This window comes from Delphinapterus leucas, chromosome 13, assembly GCF_059928025.1.
Source record: "Delphinapterus leucas isolate spDelLeu-1000000601 "Yukka" chromosome 13, BTC_Dleu_Yukka2, whole genome shotgun sequence".
NCBI classification, from domain to species: domain Eukaryota; kingdom Metazoa; phylum Chordata; class Mammalia; order Artiodactyla; family Monodontidae; genus Delphinapterus; species Delphinapterus leucas.
Window position 1 is genome coordinate 34,805,145 of NC_143141.1, and position 21,050 is coordinate 34,826,194.

General features: G+C 43.9%; 1 non-coding gene across 1 annotated transcript; it reads right to left on the minus strand.

The window, feature by feature from the left end:
* Positions 1-15,366: 15,366 nt before the first annotated feature.
* Positions 15,367-15,515, minus strand: LOC115803588 (small nucleolar RNA SNORA57). The gene has a single exon (XR_004024337.1). It is a non-coding gene; the product is annotated as a small nucleolar RNA SNORA57 (small nucleolar RNA).
* Positions 15,516-21,050: the final 5,535 nt, after the last annotated feature.

The following is a 21,050-nucleotide window of genomic DNA, read 5'->3' on the forward strand; positions in this document are numbered from 1 at the left end:
CACCATACAGAGAGCAAAAGTAAAAACATAGATAGTTGTAAAAATGTAGGAAAATAATTAAGAAGTAATATTTTTGTACTTATTATCCTTATAAAATACAATTTATTTAATTGTAAATTTATATAACTTAATTTTTAATAATGGCTATGTTTAACAACCAGTTCACAAAATTCCAAAAATTTAGGAACAGGCTCTTATAAGTCAGTGTGAGCCATTCCTGGGTGGTAATAGCAATACTCATGCTATTAGCCTGCCTAGATCAAGGGTTTTCAACCCTGGCTGCACATTAGAATCCCCCAAGGGAGTTGTTTCTTTGTTTTGTTTTGTTTTATTTTGTTTAATCTCCATGCCCAGGCCACAACCAAGACCAAGCAAATCTGAATCTCTGGAGCTGGCACCAGGCATCAGTATTTTTCAAACCTCCCAGATGATTTCAATATGCAGCCAAGGTTGAGAACCACTGGCGTAGAACCTTGCTACGCAAAATGAGGTTCTGAGACCAGCAACTCTGGTATCATGTGGAAGCTTGTTAGAAATGCGAAATCTTGGACCCCACTCCAAAGCAAATGTCCAAGAGATTAGAACACACATTACAGTGCTGGCCCAGAGCCCTGACCGCTGCACCCACCTCATGTCAGCTACCCAACTGATATTCATCACTCTTACCTTCTCACTGAAGCCTTCCTTAACAGGCCCACCCTGACTCGTCAAGTCCCAGAGCGCTTTCATGGCACCCTGTACTTCTTCCTGGCTTTTATCACCACTGAGCTTCAATCATTATGTATTGAATCTGCTGATGTCTGAGTCCCCTGGTAAAAGATGAGTTCCATTAAGGCAGGAATTATAAAATAGATAACCAACAAGGACCTACTGTATAGTACAGGGAACTCTGCTCAATACTCTGTAATAACCTAAATAGGAAAAGAATTTGAAAAAGAATAGATATGTGTATATGTATAACTGAATCACTTTGCTGTACACCTGAAACTAACACAACATTTTAAGCCAACTACAGTCCAATATAAAATAATTTTTGGAGGACTTCCCTGGTGGCACAGTGGTTAAGAATCCACCTGCCAATGCAGAGGACATGGGCTCAGTGCCTGGTCCAGGAAGTACGCACGTGCCACAGATCAACTAAGCCCATGTGCCACAACTACTGAGCCTGCGCTCTAGAGCCTGAGCATCACAACTATTGAGCCCACGCACTGCAACTACTGAAGCCCGCATGCCTACAGCCCGTGCTTCGCCACAAGAGAAGCCACCACAATGAGAAGCCCGCGCACCGCAACGAACAGTAGCCCCCGCTAGCTGCAACTAGAGAAAGCCAGCGCGCAGCAACGAAGACCTAATGCAACCAAAAACAAACAAACAAAAAAAGGCAGGAATCAGTTCTGCCTTGTCTATTATTGTGCCCCAGCACTGAGAAACATGCCTGACACATAGTAGATCGTTAGTAAATATTTGTTAATTTTTTATTTATTTTTATTTTTTTGCCATGCCACATGGCTTGCTGGATCTTAGTTCCCCGACCAGGGATCAAACCCGTGCCCCTTGCAATGGGAGTGTGGAGTCCCAACCACTGGACCACCAGGGAATTCCCAATATTTGTTAAATCTTGAAGTGACTTCTGGGCGGCCCAGAGCTCTCCCAAGTACTGCCCGCTATGTGGACACCTATGGCCCTGAAGAAGGAGGTGAAGAGGTAACCGGGGGAAAGCTTACTTGCTGTGTAGAGGTGTTCTGGGAATGTGAGAAGCTGCTTGGCAGCCCCTGCAGATTGAAGATCTCAGTGATAAACAGGTTGGTGCCAGAGCCTGAGAAATGTGCACACCAAAAGGGATACAATGTACCATTTAGATGAGGGCAGGATAGAACTGGGTAAAGGAGAAAAGAGATAACATCTAGAATGGTGAAGGTTCAGGGGTGTTCAATGATCAGAAGAGGTTGCAACACAGAGAGGTACCAGGAGATGTTAAGCATGCACACACACACACACACACATCCTCCCACACTGAGTCCAGGGTCCTCATCTCTCTCAGAAGAAAAAGTTCTGACTTTAGCAAAACCTCAGTCCAACTGCAGAAACACACCGCCCTGAGACAGGGAAGACGTTTCTCTATAGTGAAGAACTGGAACGGGGCACGCTGCTGCTCTCAGCACGGATGGAGGGCGGAGCTCTCAGCCCGGAGTCCCCCAGCTCCTTAGATGTTGGCAAAGTGGCGGGTGCAGGGAGTGAGCCAAAGTGTAACCAAAAGTGGGGTCCGGCTGCTCGCTGCTCAAAAGCCAATAAAGAGGCAAGGTTGGCAGAAAGGAAAGTTTGCTTTATTTCAGAGGCCAGCACCTGGGGCTGGGGGGCGGACTCCTGTCCAAAGGCTGACTCCCCCACCTCCTGACAGTCAGTGGGCAAGAGCTTTTATAGACGGAGGGAGAGGGCTTACCTGCAGAAACAGCACAGTCAGCTCTGACAGCCGTCTTGAAATTGGTCTTCGGTGGTCTGACCAGCATCATCTTGATTTTTTGAGTACATTTAATCTTCAGTTCCAGGCTCGCTTTGTTTCCATTTCCTTGAGGCCAATTCTCAGAATTGTGGCAGCTTATGCCATGGCTACAGTCTGGTCATCATGTAGTTAACTTCTTCCGCCTGGCGAGGGTTTCAGTATCTATAAGACAGCTCACAGGATAGGGCTCAGAATATTATCTATAGCCCATGAAGCAGGACTAAATGTCCTTGACTATGCTTAATGACTAAACTATTATTATTTAGTCTTGTTGGACTGTTTTCCTTTGTTTCTGTATTTTCTCATTTCTCTGATTAAACTTATTCTTTGGCTAAAGTTTTTCCACAATCATAAGGCAGGCAGAGAACATGGGAGGGGAAGGACCATAGGGTCCTGCTCCGTTTCAAAAGGGGTCTCCCCCAGCTCAGTGCTTTGTGACCACCTAGAGGGGTGGGATAGGGAGGGTGGGAGGGAGTCGCAAGAGGGAGGGGTTATGGGGATATATGTATATGTATAGCTGATTCACTTTATTACACAGCAGAAACTAACACACCATTGTAAAGCAATTATACTCCAATAAAGACGTTAAAAAAGGGGGGGGTCTCCCAAGTCTCTGCTAAGAGGAGGGTATCAGTGCTGTCATCCCAGAACTTAGAGTCTAGTAGCAACAGTTTTTAGACATTACTGAGAAAAGCCATCAATCACATGGCCCATGGCTCAAGAGGCCTAAGCTGTCTTCTTTCAAATAAAGTTTGTTAGGTTTTTCCCTTTATAAAAGCAATGTGTGTTTATTTCATTTCAAAATACAGAAAAATTAGAGGAGAGAGAGAAGCACCCATTGTCAAATGACAAGCAGACTGCCACATCTATATATATATATATATGACATTTTGGTTTGTTTTTATTTATATACCTGGAATCATACTATATGCACAAATATATTTCGGTTGGCCAAAAAGTTCATTCAGTTTTTTTCTGTAAGATGGCTCTAGTAGTGCTACTTCATTCGAAACAATTTTGTTAGATTATATTGTGACAGCTGTCATATCAGGGTGCATTTTTTAAAAAGTTATCAAAATTGGTGAATTTTTGTGTAGCCATTTTAATATTGAAGATGGAAGGAAAAAAGCAACCTTTTTGGCATATTATGCTTTATTATTTCAAGAAAGGTAAAAATGCAACTGAAACACAAAAAAGGACTTGTGCAGTGTATGCAGAAGGTGCTGTGACTGATCAAACGTGTCAAAAGTGGTTTGCAAAGTTTCGTGCTAGAGATTTCTCACTGAACAATGCTCCATGGTCGGGTAGACCAGTTGAAGTTGATAGCAATCAAATCGAAACAGTAATTAAGAACGATCAACGTTATACCACATGGGAGACAGCCGACATACTCAAAATATCCAAATCAAGCACTGAAAATCATTTGCTCCAGCTTAGTTATGTTCATCTCTTTGATGTTTGGGTTCCACATAAGTTAAGCAAAAAAAACCTTCTTGACTGTATTTCCGCAGGTGATTCTCTACTGAAACGTAATGAAAACGTTCCGTTTTTAAAACAAATTGTGACCGGCAATGAAAAGTGGATGCTGGGCTTCCCTGGTGGCTCAGTGGTTGAGAGTCCACCTGCCGATTCAGGGGACACGGGTTCGTGCCCCGGACCGGGAAGATCCCACGTGCCACAGAGCGGCTGCACCCGTGAGCCATGGCTGCCGAGCCTGCGCGTCCGGAGCCTGTGCTCCACAACGGGAGAGGCCACAACAGTGAGAGACCCGCGTACAACAACAACAACAACAACAAAAATAGTGGATGCTGTACAATAATGTGGAACAGAAGAGATCGTGCGGCAAGCGAAATGAACCACCACCAACCACACCAAAGTCTGGTCTTCATCCAAAGAAGGTGATGTTGTGTATATGGTGGGATTGGAAGGGCGTCCTCTATTATAAGTTCCTTCTGGAAAACAAAACAATTATTTCCAACAAGTACTGCTTCCAATTAGACCAACTGAAAGCAGCACTCAGTGAAAAGTGTCCGGAATTAGTCAACAGAAAAAGTTTAACCTCCCATCAGAATAACCCAAGACCGCATGTTTCTTTGATGACCAAGCAAAAACTGTTACAGCTTGGCTGGGAAATTCTGATTCATCTGCCATATTCACCAGACATTGCACCTTTGGATTTCCATTTATTTTGGTCTTTACAAAATTCTCTTAATGGAAAAAAATTTCAATTCCCTGGAACACTGTAAAAGACACCTAGAACAGTTCTCTGCTCAAAAAGATAAAAAGTTTTAGGAAGATGGAATTAGGAAGTTGCCTGAAAAATGGTAGAAGGTAGTGGAACAAAAGGGTGAAAACGTTGTTCAATAAAGTTCTTGGTGAAAATGAAAAATGTGTCTTTTACTTTTACTTAAAAACCAAAGGAGCACTTCCCTGGTGGCGCAGTGGTTGAGAATCCGCCTGCCAATGCAGGGGACATTGGTTCAAGCCCTGATCTGGGAAGATCCCACATGCCACGGAGCAACTAAGCCCGTTCACCACAACTACTGAGCCTGCGCTCTAGAGCCTGCGAGCCACGACTACTGAAGCCTGTGCGCCTAGAGCCTGTGCTCCGAAACAAGAGAAGCCACGGCAATGAGAAGCCGCGCACCGCACCGAAGAGTAGCCCCTGCTCGCCGCAACTAGAGAAAGCCCATGAGCAGAACCAAAGACCCAATGCAGCCCAAAAAATAAATAAACCAAAGGAACTTTTTGGCCAAACCAATAGTCTATTTTTTCACTTACTATTATTATATTTTATAATATGCATTTCCCTTGTTTTTTTTAAATTTTAATGAACATCACTTTAATCACACACAATATGTCATAGAATGGACATATTTTATTTAGCCATCCTTTGAGTACAAGGCATTTTGTCCATTTCATGTTATCACTATTATATATATATATAGGACTTATAAAATATTTTTATGCAAAAAATAACTTAGTTTAGATTTCCAGAACTTAGGTTTTGGGCTCGGAGTAAGAGGAAGGGAAAGGAAACATGTTATTCTTACTCATGCTGACATACTCTAGAACAAAGCAAAATCCCCCAGATTTTGGAAGACCACACCTGTGTAGGAGGCACATGCAGCTGCCTGACTTGCCCCTGGAGTTCCTGGAGGAACTGCCACACCCACAGACCCTTGGGAGGGGCAGGCCAGCCTCCACCTCAGGCAGACAAGTTCATTGGATCAGGTCTGAACACATGACCCCAAATCGCCAGTCAATTGGTTGGCTAGAAACCAATCATATTTTTATCTTCTTAGAAATTGAACTAGGGGAATTCTCTGGAGGTCCAGTAGTTAGGACTCCTGTGCTTTCACTGCCAGGGTGGGGTTCCATCCCTATTCCAAGGAGCTAAGATCTTTCAAGCCTTGCAGCGTGGCCAAAAAAAAAAAAGAATTAAACTAAGAAACCCAGAGATCATAGGAAATAGATGGTGGGCACTTAGGGAGAAAAGACATTAAATAAGTTGAGATGGACAGCCTAGGCTACACACAAGATATGTAGCAGAAGCACCTGGTCAGGATGAAAAGGGAGAAAAGGGGGAGGTGTGCCTAGAAAGCAGAAAGGAAGAGAGTGGCCTTTGCTCCTGCCAGCATTCCAGTTCCTACACCAGCTGTTGTTTGGTGGTTTGATATGATTTCAAATCCACTTGTTTTTGACAAAAATAAAGTTGTTTATAAGTAAAATTGTTTTGATATGAAAATGAAATTCTGTCAGGAGGTCATCATCCACATCTGTGGTTGCCCTAGGCACTCAGTAGCTCAGCTGCCGAGGGGCGCTGCTGGGGGCTTATCAGTAAGAACATATGAAGAAGCATCTATGGCCAGGGGACATTTAGACTATAAACACCCAGAGTTTGTGAAGACTATCCCAGAACGTACAGTCTGGACAAAGTGACTCCTTGTTGATGTAAATAGCTCTCCGAAGACCTCCGGGCACTAGCTCCTGCCTGGGCAAGGTGACTCTGCTGGGCAGTGGCAGTGGTGAATACCTCGCCGTGCCCGGGCAGGATTTCACCTTGCCTGACAGCACCTGCGCCTTCATTCCTAGCAACGAGCTCTAGCAACAAGGAAATCTCTTTCTCATAGCGGCTGCTGGATATCAGCTCTTAGTTGGTTAAGCCATCTCCCTTGAGAACTGGTAGAAAGGTACACCTTGAACTAAATTTGGACTTTCATGCTACAGTTAGAAGAATGAAAAAGATCGACGTGTGTTGTTGAGTGAAAAATGCAAGTTGAAGAAAGAAATGTACAGTCCAATGTCATTTAAGTTTTTAAAAAGCCATACAAAATAATCTGATTACCATCTGTGTGTTTCTATATATGTGTGTGAATGCAGAGAAAAAAAACCCAAAAAGCAGTGATGACCAAAAAGGACTTAGTTTACTCTTATCATAAATCGTGATTTTCCTCAGGAAGAACTCAATAACATATTGTGTGATTTTATTTTAATAAAATTGTTTTAAATACATTATATATATATATGCATATACATATACACAAAAGAAAATTTGGAGAATACACAAAGAACATTAAAATAATCTCTAATCCCACCTCAACAGCTAACCCTCTAGAGCCCTTTGAGAAAGAGTCAGGGGTCTACTCAGGGACTCAAAGCATGTCCATCAGGCTATCAGCTGCCCTTCTGCCTACAAGGGAGTCTGGCACCATTCAACCCAGGAGACCTCCTAATCTAAATAGTACCCTAGACTCTGCAAACGTCATAGTGCGCACACACCATTTGTGATTCAAAATACATAACACTAAACAAAGTTCTAAATTTTCCCATTACTACTTCAATGCCTTTTTTAAGCAGTGAATATCAAAATCTTTTCAAACAAATGGTTCCCCCTCCCTTTCTTTGTTTGGGTATATGTTTTGTTTTGCTTTGTTCCATCGGGGTTTTTTGCGTCCCTGCTTCTTGGTGCCCTAAACCCACATGCAGTCTGCCTGTGGACTAACCCTGCACTACTCCTCTCCCCACCCCCGCGAAGGCTGTGTTTGCAAAGACACACCCAGGTTGCCTACACTCCTCCCGCCCTCCCCCCGCCCCATATCTATGCCTCCTGCTTCAGTCTTGCCGTCGTGTCCCAGGCGAGCTGCAGAGCAAGGAATTCTTAGCAGATGATGGTATTGCCCTGTCTCCACGTTTTGAGCCAACCCCAGCTATGCCTGGCATCTGGGAGTCAGCAATTTGCAGGCTTCTGTGACATCTGAGAGCTCACATCCCACTTCTTCCAGCATTTGGAAAAGAAGGAAGGACAGAGGGCTGCTCTTGTCACCACCAATGAGCTCATCCTTCTCAGAGAGGCAATAAGAAAGCTAAATTTCACCCCATGAATCAGGAAGCCTGAACTCATGAAAAAGCACACATTCCCCAGCTGCCTGACCCACCCAGCTGACCTTTCTATAAAAAGGAGGGTTAGACTGAGGCCTCCTCCCTAGAATGAGTTAACTAATTCAACGAAGACAAACATTTTTTAGTGAAACAAACCCTTCACACCAGCCACCTGATTCCTTTGATTTCTATATACCTTCCAAGGTCCCGACTTTTTTTTCAGGCCTCCTGTGGCTGAAGTCACACATGTCTAGGAGCCCCTCCCAACTTCAACACTTGGGACAGTTTTACCAGGAGCAAGTCCCTTAACCTTAGTTTCAGTTTCTCAATCTGTGAACTGGAAACACTAATTCCTATCTTTTTGCATTGTGATCCTAGGGCAATATTCACCGTCTCAAAACAGTGATGATGCCGTGGAATTCGATTTTCCCCCTCATCCATATTCACTCCAGACCAAAGCCATTGACTTGTCATCCTCAGCCTTACAAGATAATGGCCTAGTTCTCCTACCACAGGCTCCGCAGAATAGAGAGGTCTCTGTGTAGTTAGCCATCTGGTCTTTCAATCTCAGTTGACTTGCCAGTCAGCTTTCCTCCACATCTCTTAACTATGGGGCCAGTCCACCCTTGTTCTCTTTCTGAACTACTGCTTTACATTTATCTTTAAGCATATCTCTTTCTTTTCACTTTCCTCAGTGGGAATTTTGAAGAATTCAGCATCAGTGTCTACAAGATCTTCTTTCTCCCTTGGCCAGCAGCCATGGTCCTCCCCTCTCTGCAAGATATCTGATGCACTTTTTCCTCTCCGGTCTTTCATGAGTCTGCTGTGAAGATTATGCACTGATTCAGAATCTGAGTTTGGTCCAGGCTTAGAGTTTGCACATCTGAGTACAACAGCCTCTTTGCAGCTTTGTGACAAATGGTCTCTGTTATTGTAAAGCATGGCATTGATACACATTAGTTCTAAACTCTCCTGTAGTGCTTTTATGGGCTGGTGGTCATTATTCTAGATCTCCTCTTTTGTGGTACTAAAATCACTAATGTTGAATAATTTTAGAGTAGTCAGGAGTCACAGGAAATGAAAAGTAAGCTTTGGGGTCCTTTCTCTGTGATTGCCTCATCATTGATTCAAAACTTCTGGAAGGAAAGGCAAAATTATGGCAGCAATAAAAAGATCCATGGTTGCTAGAGCAGAGGAAGGGGGAGAGAGGAATACGCAGAGCACAGAGGATTTTTAGGGCAGTGAAAATACCACGTATGATATTATGATGATGGGTATATGTCATTATACATTTGTCCAAACCCATAGAATGTACAACATCAATAGTAAACCCTAAAGTAAACTAGGGACTTTGAATGATTATGGTGTGTCAAAGTAGGTTCATCCTTAGTAAAAAATGTACCATTTTGGTGAGTGATTTTTTCTTTTTTCTTTTTTTTTTTTTGCCACACCATGCAGCTTGTGGGATCTTAGTTTCCCAACCAGGGACTGAACCCAGGCCCTCAGCAGTGAGAGCAGGCAGTCCTAACCACTGAACAGTCAGGAAATTCCCTGGTGAGTGATATGGATAATGAGGGAGGCTATGCATGGGTGAGGATAAGGGGTGTATGCAAAATCTCTACCTTCCTCTCAATTTTATTTGTAGGTCCTGTTCTACTCTTGTGTTTCCCCACTTAGATAAGTTCCTTTAGCATTTGTTGTAGAGTTGGTCTGGTGGTGCTGAATTCTCTTAGCTTTTGCTTGTCTGTAAAGCTTTTGATTTCTCCGTCGAATCTGAATGAGTTCCTTGCCGGGTAGAGTTGTCTTGGTTGTAGGTTCTTCCCTTTCATCACTTTAAATATATCGTGCCCCTCCCTTCTGGCTTGTAGAGTTTCTGCTGAGAAATCAGCTGTTAACTTAATGGGGGTTCCCTTGTATGTTATTTGTCATTTTTGCCTTGTTGCTTTTTTGTGTGTGTGTGTATGGTATGCGGGCCTCTCACCGCTGTGGCCCCCCACCTCCGCGGAGCACAGGCTCCGGACGCGCAGGCTCAGCGGCCATGGCTCACGGGCCCAGCTGCTCCATGGCATGTGGGATCCTCCCGGACTGGGGCACGAACCCGCATCCCCTGCATTGGCAGGCAGACTCTCAACCGCTGCACCACAAGGGAAGCCCGCCTTGTTCCTTTTAATAATTTTTCTTCATCTTTAATTTTTGTCAGTTTGATTACTATGTGTCTCCTCATGTTTGTCCTTGGGTTTATCCTGCCTGGGACTCTCTGCACTTCCTGGACTTGGGTGGCATTTCCTTTCCCATGTTAGGGAAGTTTTCGACTATAATCTCTTCAAATATTTTCTTGGGTCCTTTCTCTCTCTCTTCTCCTTCTGGGACCCCTATAATATGAATGTTTGTGCATTTAATATTGCCCCAGAGGTCTCTTAAGCTGTCTTCATTTCTTTTCATTCTTTTTTCTTTTTTTTTTTTTTGCATTTTATTTTATTTATTTTTTTATACAGTAGGTTCTTATTCGTTATCCATTTTATACATATCAGTGTATATATATCATTCTTTTTTCTTTATTCTGTTCCGTGGCAGTGAATTCCACCATTCTGTCTTCCAGGTCACTTATCTGTTCTTCTGCCTCAGTTATTCTGCTATTGATTCCTTCTAGTGTAGTTTTCATTCCAGTTATTGTATTGTTCATCTCTGTTTGTTTGTTCTTTAATTCTTCTAGGTCTTTGTTAAACATTTCTTGCATCTTCTCGATCTTTGCGTCCATTCTTTTTCCGACGTCCTGGATCATCTTCACTATCATTATTCTGAATTCTTTTTCTGGAAGGTTGCCCATCTCCACTTCATTTAGTTGTTTTTCTGGGGGTTTATCTTGTTCCTTCATCTGGTACATAGTTCTCTGCCTTTTCATTTTGTCTATCTTTCTGTGAATGTGGTTTTTGTTCCACAGGCTGCAGGATTGTAGTTCTTCTTGCTTCTGCTGTCTGCCCTCTGGTGGATGAGGCTATCTCAGAGGCTTGTGCAAGCTTCCTGATGGGAAGGACTAGTGGTGGGTAGAGCTAGGTGTTGCTCTGGTGGGCAGAGCTCAGTAAAACTTTAATCTGCTTGTCTGCTGATGGGTGGGGCTGAGTTCCCTCCCTGTTGGTTGTTTGGCCTGAGGTGACCCAGCACTGGAGGCTACAGGCCCTTTGGTGGCACCAATGGCAACTCCGGGAAGGCTCACACCAAGGAGTACTTCCCAGAACTTCTGCTGCCAGTGTCCTTGTCCTCACGGTGAGCCACAGCCACCCCCCGTCTCTGCAGGGGACCCTCCAACACTAGCAGGTAGGTCTGCTTCAGTCTCCTATAGGGTCACTGCTCCTTCCCCCTGGGTCCCGATGCACACACTACTTTGTGTGTGCCCTCCAAGAGCGGAGTCTCTGTTTCACCCGTCCTGTCAAAGTCCTGCAATCAAATCACGCTAGCCTTCAAAGTCTGATTCTCTGGGAATTCCTCCTCCTGTTGCCAGACCCCCAGGTTGGGAAGCCTGATGTGGGGCTCAGAACCTTCACTCTAGTGGGTGGCCTTCTGTGGTATAAGTGTTCTCCCGTTTGTGAGTCACCCACCCAGCGGTTATGAGATTTGATTTTATAGTGATTGCGCCCCTCCTACTGTCTCACTGAGGCTTCTCCTTTGTCTTTGGAGGTGGGGTATCTTGTTTGGTGAGTTCCAGTGTCTTCCTGTCCATGACTGTTCAGCAGTTAGTTGTGATTCCAGTGCTCTCACAAGAGGGAGTGAGCGCACGTCCTTCTACTCCACCATCTTGAACCAATCTCCTCAGAAGACTCCCTTCCTCTCAGTGTTATTGTAAACCTAAAAATACTCTTAAAAAAATAGTCTTAAAAAAGAAAAAAAAAAAAAAACCTGGAAGGGACAAACCCTATTGTCCTTCTCACTTAGCTATAGAACTTTCTTTCAGGAGGCTGCTCACAGGTAGAAATTCCAAACTTCTGGGAGCCGGACTCCAGAGGTGTTCTGTTTCATTCTTCATGGGTCTTCATCTTGCTTCTTTTTATCCTCCTTTACTCTTTTCATTTCCCCACTCCCCACCCCTCTTTCCTCACCCAGAACCTGCTTTTCTACTTTCTTTCTCTTTTTTCTTTTTCTGTTCTTGTTTGCAATGACCATTTCCATCCTCAAAGAGTTTTAAATTGTGCCTTGACCTGCATACTGAATTAGAGAGGACCCTAAATCCAATGACTAGTGTCCTTATAAGAAGAGAAGACACACAAAGACATACAGAGGAGGAGACCATGTGAAGATGGAGGCAAGAGTTGGCATGTTGCAGCCATAAGCCAAGGAATGCTAAGGATTGCCGGCAGCTAGCAGAAGCTAGGAGAGAGGCATGGAACAGATTCTTCCTCAGGGGTTCCAGAGGGAACCAACCCTGTCATGATGTTTTTTGATTTCTAGCCTCTCCATAAGAGAATTAATTTCTTTGTGTTAAGCCAAAAAATAAAATAGAGTCAACAGTGATTGATGATGGTGATGGTTGTACAATTATTCAAACATACTAAAAAATATCAAATTGTATACTTCAGATTGGGTGAATTGTTTGGTATGTGAATTATATCTCAATAATGCTGGGGTTTTTGTTTGTTTGTTTTGTTGTTGTTGTTTTGTCCTCACCACACAGCATGCGGAACTTCCCTAACCAGGGATCGAACCCGTGCCCCCTGCATTGGAAGCACAGAGTCTTAACCACTGGACCACCGGGAACTCAAAAGCTGTTATTTTTTTTAAATTGTGTCCTATAGAGAATGGACTTGAGGACATGGGGAGGGGGAAGGGTAAGCTGGGATGAAGTGAGAGAGTGGCATGGACTTATATATACTACCAAATGTAAAATAGCTAGTGGGAAGCAGCCGCCTAGCAAAGGGAGATCAGCTCCATGTTTTGTGACCACCTAGAGGGGTGGGATAGGAAGGGTGGGAGGGAGGGAGGCGCAAGAGGGAGGAGATATGGGGATATATGTATATGTATAGCTGATTCACTTTGTTATAAAGCAGAAGCTAATACACCATTGTAAAGCAATTATACTCCAATAAAGATGTTTAAAAAAAATTGTGTCCTGACCTGCCAGTGGCCTTGTTTCCTCCCCCTTTTAGCACCAGCTTCAGAGGCTTCTGTACACGCTCCTCATAGAGGCATTTCCCCTACTTGTGCTTCTTGCTCACATTGATCCCAGTCCTGGGGCCCCTACCACACTCGCCCCACCAGTTCCAGGCAGAGAGAGAGAGATTAAAAACAAAACAAAAACCATAGCATGGACCTACTGAAGGACATTTAGGTTGTTTCCACTTTTCACCTCAGCAAAGGAACCACAGTGGCCATTCTTACTCACATTGAATTGTGCGCTAGTGTGAGAGTTTCTCTAGGGGATAAGCTAGAGTGGAATTCTTGGGTCATAAGGTATATATTCAACTCCCCTAGACATTGACAAATTATTCTTCAAAACAGTTGAAACAATTTACTTCCTACCAGCATTCCCATTTACCAGCTCCTCACCAACCCTTGACATACCAGACTTGATTTTTTTTCAGCATGATTATTATAAAATGCTGTTTTAGTGGGCATTTCTCTGACTACCAGTGAAGTTCAGCATCTGTCTGTTCGTTTATGAATATTCAGGTTCTTTCTCTACTAATCACCCATTCCTATCCAAACAACAATTTTTACTGGGTTATTTGTCTTTTATTTCTTGATGTGTATTCTGGGTACTAATTATTTGTCAGTTATATATATGGCAGATATCTTTGCTCAGTCTACAGCTTGTCTTTTTGAAACTGTGCACCTCAGATTGGGACTTGAACCCATGTGCCGGGACTCAAACCCAACCTAAACCCATGCAGCTGGGACTCAAACCCAGACAAAACCAGCAGTCTTCCAACTGAGATCACACACCTGGTTTCAGGACTTAATGAAGCTCAGGTTCTTGATGTCTCATCGCAGAAAGAATTCAGTGAGAGACAAAGTGATAGGTAAGAAGTGGATTTACTTAGAGAGAAACACACTCCACAAACAGAGTGTGGGCCACCTCAGAAGGCGAGAGTGGCCTTGGGAGAAACACACTCCACAGGCAGAGTGTGGGCCATCTCAGAAGGTGAGAAGAGCGCCAGGGTATGGGGTTGTCAGTTTTTATAGGAGTGGGTAATTTCATAGGCTAATGAGTGGGAGGACTATTCCAGCTATTTTAGTAAGGGGTGGGGATTTCCAGGAACTGGGCCACCGCCCACTTTTTGATGCTTCTGGTTGGTCTTGGAACTGTCATGGCGCCTGTGAGTGTGTCATTTAGCTTGCTGACGTGAGCATATACTGAGGCTCAAGGTCTAGTGGACGTTGACTTGTCTGCCATCTTGGACCCATTTGGTTCTAATCAGTTTCTGTCATGTCCTCGGGCTATGTCATTCTCTCAAAGGTTGTGCCTTTGGTTATGATGTGTTTTAGTATTTGCAGTGTTTTAATTTTAACGTTGTCAAATTTTCCTTTATAGTTCATGGGAGTTTTTTGTTTTATTTGAGAAATCTATCTCTACCCCTAAAAATACTCTTCCTTTTAAAGTTTTATGCTTTTCTTCCACATTTGGGCTTTAATCCGTGTGATATTTATTTTGTGTGTGATGTGAGGTAGGGATTTATTTTTATATTCTCCATAGAGAGCCACTGGTTCCAGAACATTTATTGAATAGTTCATTATTCCCTATACCCCGTAGCACTTCTGCCATTAAATTCAAGTTCCTCTGCCATTAAATTCAAGCTCCCATATACATTGGATACCTCAGAAATTCATCCCTTAAAATTCAGTTTTAAGTTCTACATTTTATGATGTCTTTTTTTCTTTTGGCCATGCCACGCAGCTTGTGGGATCTTAGCTCTCCAACCAGGGATCAAGCCCAGCCCCTCGGCAGTGAAAGCACTGAATCTTCACACTGGACTCCCAGGGAATTCCCTATGATGTCTTAATAACTAAAAGAAGAATATCTTCACCACATTCTTCTTCAAAATTGTCTTAGCAATTCTTGATCCTTTACACTTTATTTTCTTTTATCCTTTACACTTTAATATTAGTTTTGTCAAATTCCATGAAAATCCTTCTCAAAGTTTGACTTTGTCAGGGAGGAAAACACTTTTCTTTACCTTTCTAGGTTATTCTGGCTGGTCTAAGAATTAAATTGACATGAGACAGATTAACAGGAGATAATCACATAAACGTTTAATAACATGTATACATGGAAGAAACCCAGAAAAACTGAATAACAAGCCAAAATGGCTGAAACTCTCACTTTAAATGCCATCTTCAGTCAAAGACAAAAGAGAATATTGAAGGTAGTGGTTTGGGACTTCAAAGGGGAGGAAGGCAGTTGACATGGAGATGGAAAAGCAAATGTTTGGTAAATAAATATTGCTGGGCCATGCAGAGACAATGGGACACAGAGTGGAATTTTTTTTTTTCCCCTGTGTCCCAGCGCTTGAGGATAGAACCCGCGGAATGGAAGCCGCCGGTACCGAAGACATGACGCGGAGGGGGCCGAAGCCCTTTCCCTCTACCTCCGTACATTACTCGGACCGAGACCGCACGCCCAATCCCCGCCAAGAAAAGGAGGGTTACAGAGTGGAATTTTAACAAAGAGACTTCGCTAGGCTCCTCCCTGTCTACACACCTAATTCACTCTATAGTTATCTACGGTCTACGGTGATAACGTCTTTCCTGGAACACATCCTCTATCTACATTCTTTTAGGCAGTTAGGAGGAAGGTCAAAGCTTTTTCCTGAATCTTTTGGGCCTTGATGTTTTCCAGTTCGAAATAGTCTGCATGCCAAAGAGACATTTTGGGGTAGCAAGTATGGCTCCCCTACAACTTGAATTACATTCGTTTATAATTTTTTTATTTAGGAACTGGCATGGCCAGTTTCTAACAAAAGGGGGAGCCAGTGGCCATGCTAAGGAGTGAGTGGGCAAGGCTCAGACCTTCATCAACACCCTCTCCTCACTACCACACCCCACAAGCCTCCTCATAAAACACTGAATCTCCAGCAAAACCCTGCAATTGCAGTTTCAAGACAAGTTTCCTAAGTCTTCTCAACCCTCTTCCAACCAGATCACTGCCCCTATACCCTGTGGTATAAGAATTCTGGAGGAGAGAGCAGGGGGGCTGTGAGCAGTGGGTAAAAGTGTCACCAAATTGGTTAACCAGGGTTCCGAGCCTGGGCTGAGACCCCTTGTCTCAGTCAGGGAAGTTCTTTTTCCAGTCGGATTCGCAGCCAATAACGAAACCAATGACTGGAATAGCACAAGCTTTATTCAATGGCCAAAGAATGGAGAATTGGGAACCTAGTTCACAAATCAACTTCTCAACCCAATTTGGGTGGAGACACCAAATATATAGAAGGGTCAAGGTAAAAGGGAGAGATTTGGAAAGACTGAGAGGAATGAATATTCATGGATTATCCGAGAACAGGGGTGTGGTTTGGTCCTGGAACTAACGCAGCTCTCCTTTTCAGTCCTTGTATGAGCTTTTCCAGTTGTTGTCATGGCAATCGTCAACTGTCATGGCACCGGTGGGTGTGTCATTTAGCATGCTAATATATTACAATGAGCGTATAATGAGGCTCAAGGTCCAGCTGAAGTCAAATCTTCTGCCACCTTGGGTCTAATTGGTTCTAACCAGTTCTTGGTTTTTTTTGCTCTTTGCAGCTCCCTCCTGAAACTTAGATAAGAGTAATTGGTTTCTTTTTTTTTTTTTTTTGGCTGTGCTAGGTCTTCGTTGCAGCATGTGGGCTTCTTAGTGGCAGTATGCAGGCTTCTTAGTTGTGGCATGTGGACTCCTTAGTTGCGGCATATGAACTCTTAGTTGTGGCATGCATGTGGGATCTAGTTCCCCAATCAGGGATCGAAGCCAGGCCCCTTGCATTGGGAGCGGGGAGTCTTACCCACCGGACCACCAGGGAAGTCCCCAAGAGTAACTGGGTTTTTTTTTTCGAGAGAGGGGCTGGGGTATGACTCTGGGGCAACAGCCTTGGTAACAAAATAACAGGTCCCAGGCATTGTCCTATTCTGATTCTTGTTCTAAAGGCACTTGGGCCCTCCAAACAGGCTACAAAACCTATTTATCACCTTTTCATTCCAGAGCATACCGCTGGGCTTCTTGAGCATTTTAGGGCCTCTGGGGGGAATGAAGGGGCTGCATGATTGCTTACAAAACCTTATTCTACCCTCACAACCCCAGGGCCAGGAAGGGCCTCAGGGAAGCAACCCCTGAAAGGCCCAGTGGGACTCCTCAAGCTGGGCAAGACTTTTATAAAACTAGGACCAGGGCACAAAGGACTCAAAGTGTGAGTTGAAAAGAGAGGGTGCGCCCAGCAGTCAGCTAATTGAGGAGAGTGAGATAAAGAGATCAATTACAGTGAATGAGGACAGGATTAAGGCAAAGCAACAATCCTGCACTGTACCACAGGCGAGCAACCTGGGGAGCTGTTACTATCTCTAGACCTGGAGGGGACAACTGGGAAAGGTCACTGTAACCCAGAGAGACCCACAGCTATGAAAGAGAACTATTCAACAGAGCATGGCCTTCAGTAGAGAGAGGCAGCCACTGCCAACCTATGGCCCAGGCAGTCCCACTGAGCATTTAGCACCCTGCTTCTTAAAGCAGAGGCCCATTGATTGGGGTAAGCAAAGCAGAAATCACTAAGTGGTCCTCTATTTCATGCCCCTATCGCTTGGCCCTAGGGTTGGCTGGTCCTTCTTACACACACACGCAGTGGACTCCCAACCACTGCGCCACCAGGGAAGCCCGTGTGTCTGTTTTATATGTATATATAAATTATATTACCTAATTTTCTGTATATTATTATGTTTTTGCATCTTAAAACACCTTTCCTGCTGAGCAGAGACTGCTATCTCCCATTTCTTAGAGATAGCAAAGGATCTAGCCAGGACACAAACTAAGCGATCCAGAGCCAGGTCACATCTACTTTACCTGACCTGGAAGCAATATTCCTATGCCTTAATCATCCCAGGGTCAGGTATCCCCCAAATTGTCCCCCCAACCCTGAGTAAGAGCAGATTTAGATTGAGAAACAACAAAGGGTTCCCTGGCGCTCACCTCTGGACAACTGGGACCTGTGAGTGTGACAGCCTGCTCCAGCGACTAGGACTCACCCCTAAAGCCCAGTGAAACTATTCAAACTGGCCAGTCCTAAACTGCTCACCCTGTCTTGCCTTGTTGTTTCCACAGAAACCCCAAGAAAATCCATGGACTGAGGGCTCCCCTCACTCCTGCTTCCTGGCCACCAGGGTGTCTCTCCCCATAGTCCTGTGTGACGTGCTGTGCCTCCTGTCTCTAGGACCCATGAGTGCAATAAACTTTGTTTTCCTGAGCCCCTCCTCTGTCTCCTCCTGTGGCTGCACCTGACTAACCTTCTTGTAAAAGAATACAAAACAGTGTTTGTGTGTGTGTCTCTGCGCCTCTCTATGTCTGAGTATGTGTGTGTTTCTGTGTGTGTGTGTGAGCCTGTCTGTCTATCTGTCTGCGTGTGTCCAGGCGGCCTTGGAAGGAGTCCTTAGATAAGGTGTTCCTTGATAAGCTCTGGGAGCAATCCCTATCCATTCAGCCTCCTTGCTTCAAGCCTCCTTGTACCTGAGTGTTTTGCCCTCACACACACTGTGCACCCAGGTATACACACACTTCGCTTTGATTGGTAGATCCCTAAGTTCCTACTGGATGGGGCCTCCAAACGTTTTTTCCTCTTTCATTCCCTGAATTATATCCACATGAGTATAGATTCCCTGATGTAAAAGGAAATCTAAAGATCCTACAATCTAGTGCTTTCTTAAGAAATTTGACAATAACTTTTTTTTAAATCATCTTCCATTGATAGAATGTGAGTTGGGTCACTTGGATTCAACTAAGCAGCCAAAACGGTCTCATAGGGGAGTTAAATGCTACACAAAATGATCCCAAGTATATTCATATGTTGGAGTGAAAATATTTTGAAAAATTAAATCATTTTTATTGCAGGAAGAACATAAAGCACAAACTATGACAGAATTGTACCATAATTACAAGACAAGAGGCCTAGCATGGACCAGTGATCATCAAGTAGATGGTGGGTCTGGACCCCACCATCATCATTGGTAATCACTGCCCATCCGTGCAGCACGCCCTCTACCTCGTGTGCCTAAGCCTGGCTCACCACCCCTTAAAGATAGTTTATTACACAATAATAATGACAATATATGTGTTTCTATTTTACTACATGTTTTTAAATATATTTAAGAAAAAATACAGTCTGCATTATTTTGAGAGTTTGGTTGGTTTTAGGATTTTTAGAATCACCTCACAGAAGAGAAATTTAGAAACATTGATCTAACCTCATTTTCAATTTGGTAAACTGAGTCCAAGAAGAGGAAATGACCTGACCAAGATGGTAGGGGTTTTGTTTCAGAATCTCAGGAGGTAAAAAGATTTGGAGAAGATTCACAGGCATGCTAAGTACCTACTGGTCTCTGATCTTGAGGAGATTCTGGGGCCCACGAGGACTGGCAGGCTGCTGGGAGTCATGGGAGAGTCAGAAGAACTGGAGCTATTGCTGGAATTTTCAACATGTTAAGTATTTAAAACAGAGACCTGAACTCAGGAGGACTGTGGGAGCAGGGAGGAGGTCAGTGACCTGCCACCTCTTAGGCTGTGACCTGGCCCAGGGCTGGGCAACCTGCTCGTGGTAAAGGTCTCCATATGGGGCAGAAGCTCAGACCTGAGGACCTCAACTGTCAGCCCAGGGAGGTTTTGGGTTCAGGGCTCTCTTCTTTCTCATGATGTTCACATTTATAAGAGTTGTACATGGTTCTTAAAGAAAATTTGGCAAAATACTGAAATGTAGAAAGAAAAATACAATTTCACCTATTTCTACCTTCAAAACAACTCTGCAAATGTGCTAGTATATCTCAAATTGTTATAAAACTTGTAAGTCTGGGGAAATTTTCTTTATTATCATTGTTATTCCATCAAATATGTTTTGTGGTCCTAAAAGTCACAGTGAGGGCAGGCACTATTGCACTTAGGAACCAAAGTGGTTATTAGGGTTCCTGGCATATACCAGGCGTCACTTCTCTCCCCAGTAGGTGAGTTGTCTCTAAGCAACAAAAAATACAAGGCAGGACCTGTCCCATTGACAGGTCCCATTAAGCTCTGGTCACAAATCTCTCCTTAAGAGGAGAAGCTACTCCAATATCTGTCCTTAATATTTTCTGTTCCACTTCATTGATGTACTCAGAAGAATAGAAGCAAAAACTCAGCCAAAAGCATCCCTGATAATAAAATAACAATTGTACGACACTTTGTAGATCTTAACATGTTTGCATGTGGCGGCGGTGGGGGGAATATGTATACATACACACACACACACACACACACGCACATATATGGAGAGGTTAACAACAGATCTCCATGATTAAATACTGTAAACAAGTTTCCAGGATGCCTTTCTAACGGAAGTAGTTTGCATACTCTGCCAGTCCCATCAGAACAGAAGTCAAAGCTCCAGTATGCGCCATCTGTCTTCTGTTCCCCATTCACCTGCACACATCAGCTTACCTGCTTTCCCAAAGCTACAGGCAGAGGAGAGATAATTCTGTTAACCCTTAGAGTGATTTACACGGGTAAGACAGCAGGAGACATGAGTAGGAGAGAGTTGAAGGAGGTGAGAAGAAAAAAAATCTCGTTACAGTAATCAGATTTTTGGTACCAAAGATAGAGTGACTTAGGGCATCTTTGGCAAGGAGGCACTGAGCGAGGATGGGCCACGTCCTCGAGAATCAGAATAGCATTCTGTGAACCAGGTGGGAAGGAATGTATCGCTCAGGAAGCCAGGTGAGGAGAGGCTGTCATTAAGGCAATCTGGGCAGAGCTGTGATTACACATGAAATGAAGATGGAAACCCAGTCCACAGCACCAGCTCCCTGCCATGTGCCAGAGCTTTCCCAGGCTGCCTCTTTGTCCACCTAGTATATCTGAGCAGTGACGTGGCCTTAAGGCTTTGTGGGGAAAGCACCTCATAGTAAAAAATAATAATAATTTAAAAGTGCTGCTGTTGAGTGAGCTGCAGTATTACATGAGCTGAGCAATCCCCACTCTCTC